This window comes from Anser anser (genome assembly GCF_964211835.1).
Source record: "Anser anser genome assembly, chromosome: 4".
Classification (NCBI taxonomy): Eukaryota; Metazoa; Chordata; class Aves; order Anseriformes; family Anatidae; genus Anser; species Anser anser.
Window position 1 is genome coordinate 51,361,794 of NC_139724.1, and position 12,973 is coordinate 51,374,766.

The 12,973-nt window shown below is 43.6% G+C and overlaps 1 protein-coding gene across 5 annotated transcripts in view; it reads left to right on the forward strand.

Moving 5' to 3' along the window:
- The first annotated feature begins 2,682 nt into the window (after positions 1-2,682).
- Positions 2,683-12,973, forward strand: part of FRYL (FRY like transcription coactivator) — a 170,334-nt gene continuing 160,043 nt past the window's right edge. For 3 of the 5 annotated variants that reach the window (XM_083835663.1, XM_083835652.1, XM_083835653.1), the window contains exon 1: positions 2,684-2,853. The gene's annotated coding sequence lies outside the window, so the exon portion shown is untranslated. Of the gene's footprint in view, positions 2,854-12,973 lie in introns of all 5 variants that reach the window. The other 2 variants (XM_083835651.1, XM_083835662.1) reach the window with 1 other exon arrangement.

A 12,973-nucleotide genomic window follows, 5' to 3' on the forward strand; every position in this document is an offset into this window, starting at 1 on the left:
TGGAGCTTCAATGGGAGGAAATGAATATAGGTCTCCTTTGTTAAAGAAAATAATGATCGGTTGTTTTGCCTATTATAAAATTAATAGTTATCCATTCAGTTTTCCCACCTCAATATCCCCAAATTCCTTAGACTTCCAATAGGAAAAAAAGAATGTCATGCACCAAACCGGTGAGTTTTACCTTCCTTTCAAAAATTTTTCCTAGTACAGTCTGCCTGCGAGATGCTTACTGGTACTTCAAGGTTTCATCTGGTTACATGTCCATTTTTTGGCTTAGAACTGCAGGTGTAGGGCCACGTTCAGCATCGATGGTACAGCATATCTGCATCTTTGGCACTTCATTCTCATTCTACAAGTCTTGTTCTGAAGTTCACCCATAGAAAGAAATCTCTGCAAGGACCCCCTTTTAGTCGCCTGGTTTACTTCTACCATTTCCCTAACACTCATGTCATCTTTCTGGCAGCTAATTGTGAAGTCAGTTTAAAATCAGTCATGGTACTGCCAAGTCCTTCTGATGCATTACATAAAATCTTGTCCATGGGCAAAGCTTAAGGCTAGCTGTATAACCCCTTTCTGTAAATCTAATTTCTTGAATACTGTTTTCCCGCCTTTTGCTTTGACAGCAATTCCAGGTGCTGTTATCCAATACGTTATTTTTGTTTAAAAATCTATGCGCTAGAGTAGACCTTCAGAGATGACGATGTAACGTTATTTTTCAGGGAGTTTGGAACTGTTTGTTTTAATGATATGCAAAATGACAGCCTGACATTTTAACAACTGTTTTGCTGTTGTGTGTGTTTTTAAACATGCACAATCTATAAAACAGATGGATTATTTGTAAAGAGAAGTAGCACAGATATGTATTTTTGTGTTACTTCAGGCGGTCATTCAAATTAGATATATTACAACTCACCCATGACTCTAATTTTTTTATCTTTTGTAACTTAGTATCATCCAAGAGTGAATGTACTCCAGATTCAAAATACTGTAATACATGACAGAAATTCGAAACAATTTCTTTTGAATGAGATGTCTCGAGGAAAAGGAAAACTTTAGAAAAATAAGATTCTTTTAAAATGGATTATTTATCTAACAAGAAGTTAGTAGGTGTGAAAATCAAATGGATTTCTAACCACAGTGCTTTGTAAAACAAAGTCATAGAGCTCAGGCTCGAGCATTCATATGGTGAGTTTTGTAGGGATGGTCAAGTGGTTTAAAAGCTTATCTGTCTGGTAAATTCTTCTCTATCCCCTTGTTTAGCAGCTAGTGACAGGCTTTATACAGATTCATTACAAAACAAAAAGTTGGCTTAACCAGTAACTTAGTTTTGAGATGTTACACAAGACATAGGACACTGAAACCCCGTGGATGTGTGAAAGAGTTGGAGTATATGCGGATCTGGTAAGGCAAGTCGCCAGAACAAGTACTGGAACTTCATGTGCTCGAGTACATAGCTGGAATGGTGATTTTTTTTTTTTTTTTTTGCTGATCGTTACTCTTGCTCAGGTCAGGACAAAAGAGTAAAATGCAACAGCTGAGAGCTTCTGATTCTTCAGTTGTTGCCAAGACTTAACAGGACTGTATTTGGAAAATTCACTCTCTCCCTAAGGAGGAAACAACAGTGCTTTGTACCAAAAAAGAGCATTGTTGTAACCACTACAACTCGTGGCGAACAAAGAACCAGTTATTCGCCCAGAGCATTACGGCACATCAGCAAGAACCGGAGTGGGTGTCTTTGTAGAGCTGACACTCAAAACCTCAATTAGCAAGGACTTTACCCACATTGACAATAATTACTATTACTAGTAACTGGTACTATAACGTACTTTGTAAATCGCTTTGCGTGTTAACTAATCCTTAGGGGTGTTTTGTAAAGCAGGCAGGTAACAAGGTGGGAAAATCTCGATTCTGACAGTGTGCACAGGCATTCTCGAGGTTTAACATTGAAGGTCTGGTTTTGTTGGCCTTGGGGTTTGGCTGGTCTCATTTCAGTCACATTTATGTGCGTGCATTTACTGAGGAAACCAAGCTGGGCTTCAAAAGCAGAAGCAACTCACGATAACGCTTTGCTTCAGCCAATCGTCGAAAATTATACATAACAGCAGCAATTAATCCTGTTTTTCTCGTTAGGCATCGCGTTGCCCAACGTTTAGGCTGCAGCACAGCTGCTCAGATAGAGGGAGAAACGCTCCACGACATTTCTGAGCCTATAGGAAAGAGTTAAGCTGAGGTATTCTCTCAGCCACGAGTGTGTTATTTATTGTTTGTTCCTCTCCCTCAGCCGGGTCGGCTTTGTTCGTGGTTTTTTTATTAGCGGGTTCTTTATTCGTGGGGGCTTTATTCGCGGGTTTCAGAGGACAGGAACCGCCCCGCACCGGCCGGCGGCCATCTTCGGGCTCCGCTCGCCTCACGGCGCCCGCCCGCCCCGGGCGCTGCCGGTGACGTCACGCTGAGCCAGGCGGGACTGCCTGCCCGCCTGCCCGCCGCCGCAGCCTATCACCGCCGAGCGCCTCCAGCCGCGGCCCCGCCTCCGCCTCCCCATCCTATTGGCCTCGCGCGCGGAGGGCGTGGCCTGGAGGAGCGGGCTCTCCCCTCCACCAGCCAATGGGATGACAGCGGGGGGGTGGTATCGCGTGAGTGCCGCGCGCGCTCCCCACTCAGCGTCGGCTGCCGGTGGGGCGCCGCGCGCCAATGGCTGGGCGGGGCGGGGCCGGGCCGGGCCGGGCCGCGGAGTTACCGGAGTGGAGAGGCGGCGGCGGGATAAAGCCGGCGGCGCCGGGCGGCTCCCGCTTACCCAGCGGCGGCCTGCAGCGGGACGGGACGGGCCGGGCTCCTCGAGGCGGCGGCGGCGGGGTGAGGCGGGGAGCCGACCGTTGGCGGGGACCGTTGGGCGGGGGGGGGGCCGCGCGCGCGCTGCAACGGAAACGGAGGAGCGAGGGCGGGGCGGGGGGGGAGCGGCCGTTGGGCACGGGCCCGCTTTGAGGGGGGGGTGCTCGGAGTCCGTGCCCGGTCCGTGCCCGTCTGAGGGGGCCCAGGCGGTGCTTCCCGGCACGGAGCCGGGCTTTGTTCCCCGCCCCTCCGGGCCCGGCCTGCCCCGCTCCCCCAGGGCGCTTTGGGCTGGGCGCTGCCCCTCGCCGGGCCGCTGCCGGCTCCGTGCCCCCCTCCCCCGTGTCTCCTCGCCGTGCTCCCCGGGGTTTGGCTGCGGGGCGGTTGGAGCGGCTCGGTTCGGTGCTCAGGTAGGAGTCGCTGAGCCCGCAAGGAGGTGGGCTCCGGCCGTGCGTCTTAAGGCAGCGGGAGGAACGGAAAACAACAAGCGCCAGGTGTTTGGGTGGGCGCGCAGGCTGAGGGTGAGCTGCGCAAGCAGCTCTCTGATACACTTTTAAGGCATAGTGAGGTGAGGTAGCGAGGTGGAAGGAGCATAACCCGGTTGTTTTATCTCATCACGACTAGAAATCTGAGCTGTGCTTTTGGGAAAGGAAACAACAACACAGAAAGCAACTTCTTTGTTGCTCTGGTGTGCGTGTTGGACATCTCCGCAGCTCAGACTTCATGTAATGAGAAAGGTGCATCAGGCAGTGAGATGCTTCCCTGTAAACACAGACCAGAAAAGGAAAGCTGCCTGTAAGTTACTGAGGTAGCAAAGAGCCACTAACATTTGCAGGAACAAGCAACATGGAGCAGGCAGAGTACTGCGATAAATGGGACGACTTCCTGATTCTGAGTTAAGAGTGAAATTAACTCGTGTTGTTTAAGAGGTTTCTGCAGTGTGCTCTTTCAGTAGTTTTCCTTCTGTGCTGCTACTGTGGTGCTGAGGATGTGCCCCAGATGCTTCAGAATCTCCGGGGAAGATTGTTGAGCAAGCACTGGGAAACCACACACCGATTCTTATCTTGTGACACTATCACAGAGGAAGGAAACAAACCCCTTGGTAAAAATTGCATTGCAGGTTTAGTAAGTTGGATATGTAAAGATGAGAGCACCTTTCTTTCTCTGCCAGAAGCTGCTGTTTTCTGTAGTTTGCGGAGGCCACTGCTCAGGGGGACTTGGTGGCAGCTGTCAGTAGACAACTGCCTTCCCTTGGCAAACTGCTGCTGTGAAAGGCTTCCTCATTTGTATTCCAGAATGGATGTGGTTCAAGTCTCTGGCTTCTCTCAGGAAGCAGAGCCGTGGTATGTTGCTCCGGGATGTTGTTAGAGAAAACTGTTGCTGAACTTTGTTTCAAAAGAAAAGTTGTTTAATTCTTCTGCAGGATTTATTTAAGATTAAGTTGAAATGTTGAGCTGACTTGGCTGTTTGTTGGACTGGCTGGCCTAGGTGAGCCAAAGTGTAGTCATAGCTGATTCTCGTGTAATAATGTGATACCTTTCAGGAGGGAAGTTGGAGTGTTGTAGGACTACAAGGCAACAATTAAAACTTTTAGTTTTTCACATTAACAGTCTCCAGTGAGCACTCTCCAGTGTCATCCTGCTAGGCATCAACAGATCAAGAGTGGTTCACAAATGTGTGTTTTTTTTTTGTGAATGTTTGTCTCTCTGATTTTTGGGGTTAAAATTAATTGGTCTGCTGAAAGTTTTGGGTAATACAATTGAGAACAGGCTGTCTGTATTTATTTTTTTCTAAGAACTTAAGAAGATTATAATTAAACCCTTTCTCATTGGCTATGCATCAGGGAAACAAACTTGGAAAACATGGTGTTCTGCATCAGGTGTTGCCAATTCTATGTCTAGCTTTGTATTTTAGGGAGTTTTATCCTGGTCATTTTGTCTAGTGACAGCTACTTCAAAGGACTAAATGATGTTTTTTTCTTGGTCTGAGCTCCATGAGAGGCATGCAGGCAAACTTTACACCTCAGTGGACTCGTATAATCCAGATCATGGGTATATAATATACTCCCTGTGGCACAGAGAGCCACGAGCTTTTAGCAGTTTTCCTATATATTTGAGCCATAGCTCAACAGAAAGCATGACACGTAGGCATCGTGCTCAAACGATAAAGTAAGGCAAAAGAAAAATACAAAAGGCAAAAAAAAACAATGTAAGGCGAAAGAACCTCAAGTTACACATGGGTTGTCTGAGATAATGTGAGAAAAACAAGGATAACGGTTCAGGGTTCATGACCGTGTAACTTTTGGCCTGCTTTGTCTTACCGGTAGGAAGTGTAAGGTACCTTATCCATCAGTGGTAGAGCAGCTGGCCTCGTGCATAGTCTAGCTGTGGTTTACCACTGTCTAATGCTTCTGCACACTTGCACCCAAATAACATTGAGCCTTTACAACTTCTATATCTGTAATAAACTTCCCAGGAGTGATAACAGGCTGGCAACATTTGAAGGTATTGGGGTTCAACATTATTGGCACAGGCTGCCCAGAGGAGCTGTGGATGCCCCATCCCAGGCTGGATGGGGCTTAGGGCAGCCTGGGCTGGTGGGAGGTGTCCCTGCCCATGGCGGGGGGTTGGGACTGGGTGGGCTTTGAGGTCCCTCTTGACCTGAGCCATTCTGTGATGATTCTTGCATGGTCTGTTTCCAAATCCCAGTGAACTCAGTAATAGATGCTAGCTAGACTGTTTCAGCTAGGGTTGCTTCTGCCTTTTTTCTTTTATTTTCTTTATAGCAGTTCTCCTTTGTAGTATTTAGCTTGCTTACCCAAATTGTTTGGCAGTTAGTTCTCTAAATATCCTTGTAGCACTGTACAGCTCTGTCTCCTCCAGGACTGTTGTGTTGTCCTTCCTTCCCCTCCCCCAAATCTCTTGCAGTCCCTAATTCCCTGTGACATGAGCACCTCCCAGGAAGAATGACAGAACATGATGTCAGACAGCAAGTGTCCAATGCTGTCACAGGAAAACATCAGAAAGGAATACATCCACTCGAGCTAGTTGAATGAGAGTATCTGCTCTTAACGGCTTCATTTTTGAGGGATCTCTGTATTTACCCCTTGTTTTTGCTAATGACTTATTTTTGCATGCAAAAATGGAAGAGGAACAAATATATATGTATATTTTAAAAGTACTTCTAAAATTAAGTTTGAAGTTCTCTTTAAATGCCTGCATATTTGATACAGTGGCCTAGCGCCCAGAAGCTGCTGTTAGAATTAGAAGCCTTGGGTTGCAGCGGTTTGTTCTTTGCATGGATATCCTTGTCTGTGTCAATGTGAGCAGCATAAATGCTGTTTTATAGTTAGTGCTAATGAACAAAGTTAATCTGTGTGGAATTCGCGTGGACTCCCCACAGCAGTGCCTTTCTCCCGGCATTCCAGCCAGTGCTGTGGCAGGTGATCTGTAGGAGTGTGAACGAAGCGTGCTTTTTCAGAGCTGGGCTGCATCGGGCTAAAGCTCTGCTGGCTTTGAGCTGGAGCTTATAGCAGGAGACCTGGGACACTCGACACGTACACTTCAGCGGTACTGCTGGTCACTGTCACGTTAGTCTGGTGACCTGTTTCCTTCTTACTCTGTTTCCCAGAGAAAGGGAAAAGATTCCTGCCTTGGGTCTTTCTCTGTTTTTATTTTTATTGTTGTTTAAAGTTGCATGAGGTGATAAAACAAGCTTTCTGTCTTGTCATCTTACTATTGGAAGGCTGCTTCAGAATAAAACTACTCTCATACGAGGATTTTTAATTTTCAAGTTGTATGTTAACACTAGTTTCAGTAGCTCTTGCCAATGTTGTTATTCACTTTAAAAGCAGTTCTTTCTTTTGATGCTTAGTGCCTTATTCTCAGCATATTTCTGGAGAATAACAGTATAATTTTGATAAACCATACTCTTTATTGTTTGGATGAGATTTTTGCTGTTCATCTGATGATCCTAAAATCCCAGGTCCCTTTCTTTGTACATGAATTAATCTTTTTAGCATGTATTGACCCAACCTGTATAAAGTATTCTAGAGATTTCAGTGAAGGTTTCTGAGAAAGTTTCTCAGGTTTGTCTTCATAAACTGTAATTTATAGCAAAAAATATTACTACTTAAATGTGCTTCATTAAGTTAAAATGAAAGAGAAGCTCTAGGTTAAATGCAGCATTGATAAATATCACTGTTGACAAGTGTCCTTAAGCCTACCTAAGATCAGGTGATGGTGGCAGTGGGGTTGGTTATATTCATGCAGAAAGTATTCAAAGAGCTCAAAGATGCCACTAAAATGTGAATAACTAGGGGAGAAAAAAATACTATTTACGGAGGCAAGAATGTGTGAAAAGATTCCTATGAGAATTATGGGACAATACCTGCTCTGCAGTATTCAATCACACTTGTATAGCCTTTCAGAGAAGACTGCTGATTTTCTTATCACTGCTTGTTTGTTTTTGTAGTAGTCTCAAAAGGCAACAGTTGTGTGGTTTTTGCCTGTCTTATCCAGTTAAGTTTGTTTGTTTGCAGTGACTGAATATAATGTTGGGTATGTTTATAAAATAAGGGCTGAGGGAGAGTGGTGAAAGCTACAAATACAGATAGCTTGTTGTATTCGATCCAAAAGGTAGGGCTTTGGCAATTCAAGGCGGGAGACTAAAAACAATAAAAAGAATGAATATTCCTTTGCAAAATAACAATAAATGGCAAGGGAATATTTATACTCTGACCCTTGAGAATGTTATGATGAAAGCAGAGCTCTGGAATTCGTATCTTCAGCTGATAATTGTAAAGGATGACTTCATTCCTCTAGGGTTGCTGCCCAGTTCTACAACATGAAGAAGCATCTTTGTAAACAGCATGCCCTAAAGGGGACTTGTGGTTAACAGTAGGCCTGGACAGAGAAAGACTGACTCTCTTTGTAGAGAAACGAAGATGAAAGATGCGTTAAAAATGTCTGGGAAAGCTTCAGCCTATATAGCATGAGAATAGTCTGTATCAGCAACACTTCTGTTCCTTCACTAGGGCAGGAAGAACTGTGAGGAGTCTGTGGCAGGTGAATGCTTTTGAGATTGATTTAATATCCTGCAAAATCTGTCAAATTAATCTGGTACTGCAGATCATGTAAAAAAAAAAAAAGCTTTTAAAAAAGAACTTATTTCTTCCTCTGTAGACATCACTCCCCGGAAAGATGTCACCTGAAAAGCTGAACAATTGCTGAATTGGTGCAGTGTGACTGAGCAGGTGCTTATTTATTCCCTAGGATAGGGTGGTGAGGAGTAGCTGGTCCCATGAAGGCCAGTGCTGCTGCAGGGACTTGGGGAGCTCATGCATACCCCACCTCCTTTTGTATCCACATGAAGATCCTGCTGCCCTTCAGTTTGTGTGTACATGTCAGATCACGCGCTCTGCCCTTGCTCTCCTCTCTGCTGTGCGTGGTCCTCATCTCTGCCTCCCCAGTAAGTGGGGATTTTTCCATTTCCACCTTTGCTGGGAGGTGTTCCAAATAGAACTGGAGGTAAGTGGTGTTTCTTCAGATGGAGCTGATACACGTTAGGGTATGTGTGTGTATATATTTATTTCCATGTACCTACCTGCAGAATGAATAGGTAAATAGCTACAGAGTAGCTGGAATAGGTGAGAAGCCTTGGAAAGCAAGCACGGGAATAGAAAGATAGGTAGGCACAAGTACAAAAAGAATAGAACAAGCTTTTGGAGGAGGAATTTGATAGTCCTTACTTACCATTATACACAATTAATGCTTTAATACTTTTGGACCTCTGTTGTACTAAGGGGGAAAACAGAACCAGATCTTAAAACATTGAAGAACATTTTCTTACTGTATGTCACAACCAACCTTTGTTATTATAGTGTATAACTCAAAATGCACAACCAAGCCATCAGGTAGGCACTGACTGCACTTGGGTTTTTGTGGTGGTGGAGGTTAATGATGTGCAACTGATTTGATCCAATTTGAAGCCCAAACTTTTATCACCTGGGAACGTGTCTAAAGAAGGTACTGCATAGCTCATTCCATATTATGCTGGAGTGCAAGTTGTTCTTTTGATTTGCATTTTTAAATTGAGTAAATATTTTTGTTTTCAAGAGTTTCCCAGACCCTGTAATTTTATAGTACCTTCTATTGCCTGCTCCCTCAAAACCAAAATAACTGTGTAGCTGAAAGGCGTGGAATCTTTACCCAGTTCTAGTTAGTGGTGCAGGCACTGTTTAAGAATTGGAATATGTTAGGGACGCAGTCCCTAAAAGATATTTTGAATTTAGCAGATGGATTTTTGAAAGCATTTCTTATGAGAAGAGTAGGATGAATCGGAGAAAAAAACATATCAGTGGGGCTTTCATATTGTTTTGTACATGGAAATAAAAAGAATATTTTGACTACTTTTTTTGTCTTATTTTTGTCTTGGTGGAGAATGTAGAATGTCCTCACTTGGATTTCTGTTAAAGTGAAACAGCAAGTTGGTGTTTCAGCCCATGTGAGTACAGACTGTAAACTCTTCAGGGTGGGTGCTGTTTGAGAAAAAAGGAGGGTTAGGGAAGGTCTATGTGGAAGTATAGCAAAGTCCTCATTCCAGTCATTCTGCTTCAAAAGCAACATGCACTGAAGTTGTGTTTTTATAGGATATGTACCAGATTACCAGAGTCCAGCGAGTACTGTGCTAGATGGGGGTATATCAGTTTAAGCACGTTTTTCTGCAACTGCTTACTCTAAGAAATCTGACTGCTATACGTCAGCGTTGGCCTATTTGAAGAACTGCCACTATTTTATATATAGGACCCGAGTTCAGCTTCTGGTGAAGTTGCTGTAAGCGGGGGTGGAGAATAGCTTCCTACTTGCTTCGAGTGAGTAGTTTGTCATTTTTAAATCCGTATGTACTTAGGTTCCGAATGTGCAGACAGTTCATGTTGATAGCTAAAGAAAAACTTTATTGCTGTGTGTTCTTCTTTCTCATTGCACAAGCACAGTGATATGACTGGTAAGCGATTTAATCGTTTTTGGCACTTTACAAAAAGAGGATGTATTTTTAGCATTAACAGTCTGTTAAGGGATGAAAAGTAGTACATACGCTGTTGATTTTTCATTCAGTAATTCCAAGTGCTTGAACCTTAGTTAATGTTGATTTCTAAAAGCATATTGAATTGAGAAGGATTGTTTGCTTGTTTGTTTGAATTGCTGTCAAAAGTAGGACACTGCCAAAAGCAGTGTGAAGGTGTGATAAAAGCTCCTGTTTTTCAGATTTAATTACTTCAGTTTCATATTTATAGGCTGACTTTAGTCTGTGCTTGCAGTTTATTTTGTAAAAATAAGGTCTGTTTGTCGTTTTATGCATTTTCTCTGCTGTTGTGATGGTGGACCAGAGGTCAGAACTTCAGGCTCTTCTGCTTACACTGCACACTTCTGGGAGTTGTTGCTCTTCCTAGTGCCAAAACTTTGTTAGTGCAGATAGAGTGATTGATGGTGGTCAGATCGATGCTGCGAGACCTTTAGTAGGAGCGACTGCAGCATAAGAATCTGCTCAGCTTTATTGTTGCAGACAGCAATACATCTCAGGAGGGTGACTGCTGCCGTTGGGTATGGTCTGCCATTTTTCTTCCTCAGTTCATGTGGGACATGAAAGAACAGACGATGATAAATCAAATCACTAGGTGACTCAAGATCAGGCAAGCTGGAGTCTTACTTCCCTCTGAAATATTGGTGTGTGAAGTGCTTACATTGTGCTGGCACAGACTTTGCTCTAGTTGTTGGTGTGGTGGAAGCAACATCCGTTTGAGGTCGTGTTAATGTATGGATTGCTTATAACCTCTGACACTAACATAAGAAAGCCGTAATTTCTTAGTCTGTAGTCCTATTATATATAGTTTGTAGATTGGACACTTACTCTGTAGTGTCTTGGAAAGCAGCAGAGAAATGCCTTCTCTTCTGACAGTTAGTCTCAACCTGTAATTGGTATAATTGAAAGTTAAGCTCACTTTTTTGGAGTCCAAAGTAAGATCATTGGTTCTTGACCATGGCAGTGGAAGCACTCCTCTAAAAGCAACCATCATCAGAAAATAGAAGGAGTAAAGGTGGAGTCAGAGGACGTGAGCACTGAGGGGAGGTGTAGCTGAGCGAGACTTGCATTGCTCTGGTTTCCTTGGGCTGTGGCACTGGTAAATGTAAGTTTTATGAAGAGGCTAATCTGAGAGACTTGAAAGCCCTTCATCCTAGATGGAAATATCCACTGTGATCTGGTTGAAGGTGCAGTTTTAATTTTAGCATATTTCTAATATTCCGAAATGAGATTCCAAAAGATAAAAAGTTATCATCAAAATTTAAAGAGCAGAGGTTTCCTGGCACTGGCCCAGTGGAGATGATTCATGATTCACAATTCACATACTTCTTAGTCTCTGTTCCTGCTAACTATAGAAAGGAGAATGCAAAAATACATTTTTAAGTTGGAGTTATCATGGTCAAGTTATTACGCATTTGGCACCAAGCCTTCCTCTGAAGTTTATCTTGTAAATCCTTCTCAACTTCAGATTGTGATTATATGGGAGTTTTTTCAATTAAAGTTTGTCAGTTTATAAATGGAGAGCTCTTTATAACACTCACGGAGACAAATTGTTGAACCAGTATAACAAATGTAATTCTCAGGTGCAGATGGTTGGCCACATTCCAGAGTTTGTATGACTGACTTGCATCCTTTGGTTTTTCCCTCTTTCCCCATGATTACCCTTAAAACTTTGAGTCCAGAGCCTACTACCTCATGACTTACATCTCATTTCCAAATCACCTGTATAGAAGCTGAACCTACCTCAACATCTTGCCTCTCATCTGTGCATTTTCCAGTTGCAGTACCTGTGTTTAATGAAACTTTAAAAAGAGGTTTCTCTCCTTTTTATGCCATCCACATGCCCACATGGTTAGTTGAACAGCAGTCACCCAGCCTCGGTGATTGTGTGGATCACGGAGTGGAAAAAGGGCTGTGTTTCAGGGAGGAGCTTGTTGCTGTCAGGAAAGCATAGTGCCTGACCTGATCTTAAATGTGTGTGACGGGTGACTGTAAGCTGAGATGCCACCGTGTTCCTAACGGGGTTTACTGACTCTCAGTTCATGTGACCATTTTCTGGTTTGTCATTGAATATTACGTACTTGATAAACGGTTAACATACCTAAAACCTTTACAACAAGCAAAAGAACCAAACAGTTACTAAAAATCTTTGGTTAAGACAAAGCATGCCATGCTTCAGTAACGAAGAGCAGATTAGGATATCAGCAATCTAGGAAGCTTCGTTCCTCTGTCTTGTTCTTTTAAAGTCCAGTCTCATGGGGGTGATTAGCTTAGAAATCCAGAAACTGTTGTTCCTGGGGATGCACTCAGGCTCTTGCAATACTTCTGGGACAGCCACAAGCAGCACTGATTGGGAAGGGAAAGTACATGAGCCACAGTGGAGCTGGATGTGCTATTGCTAAAGATGAGGTTGGTGGAATGGAGGAACTGGGCAGCCCTTAAAAGTCTTCCCAGCATGCTGGTAGCATGTAGTGGAAGAGTTGCGTAGCTGGTCTGTAGCAGGCAAGTCTTGTATATGATGGATACGTTGTGTAATGAATCTGGTCTCTCTAATAAATCTGATGTGTTTCTCCATTGCATGGACTGTTAGTGCATCTGCCATGACTTTAGGGGCTTTGGACAGAGCCAGAGGACCGGACATCCAGAGGTGGTGTGGTGATGTGTTAGTGCTTGGGATATATCAAGTGCTGTGAAACACCAAATATACAGGCCAGCCACGTGCTTAAGCAACCGTAGGCCATTCTGTGTTTGCCCACAAACTGGTTTATTAACAACTTATTTGCCAGCATTGCTTAAATGATGCCTTAAAAGCTAATATAATTAATCTTTACCTTTTCCTAACTTTCCAAAACCTAGCACATAGTGTATGGAAGCATGCACAGGGTCTATAGCATGGAAAATGCTACTTCTAGCAGTTGATTAAAACCCTTAGCATCTTTCTTCTGGAGCATTATTCCATCAGATCTTTTGGGCAAGTAGCTATAAAAAAGCTGTACATTGGTGTGTTACGCATAGCTTCTTAGATACAGATGTTGGCACTCTGCAATATTATTAATCCCCATCTCTG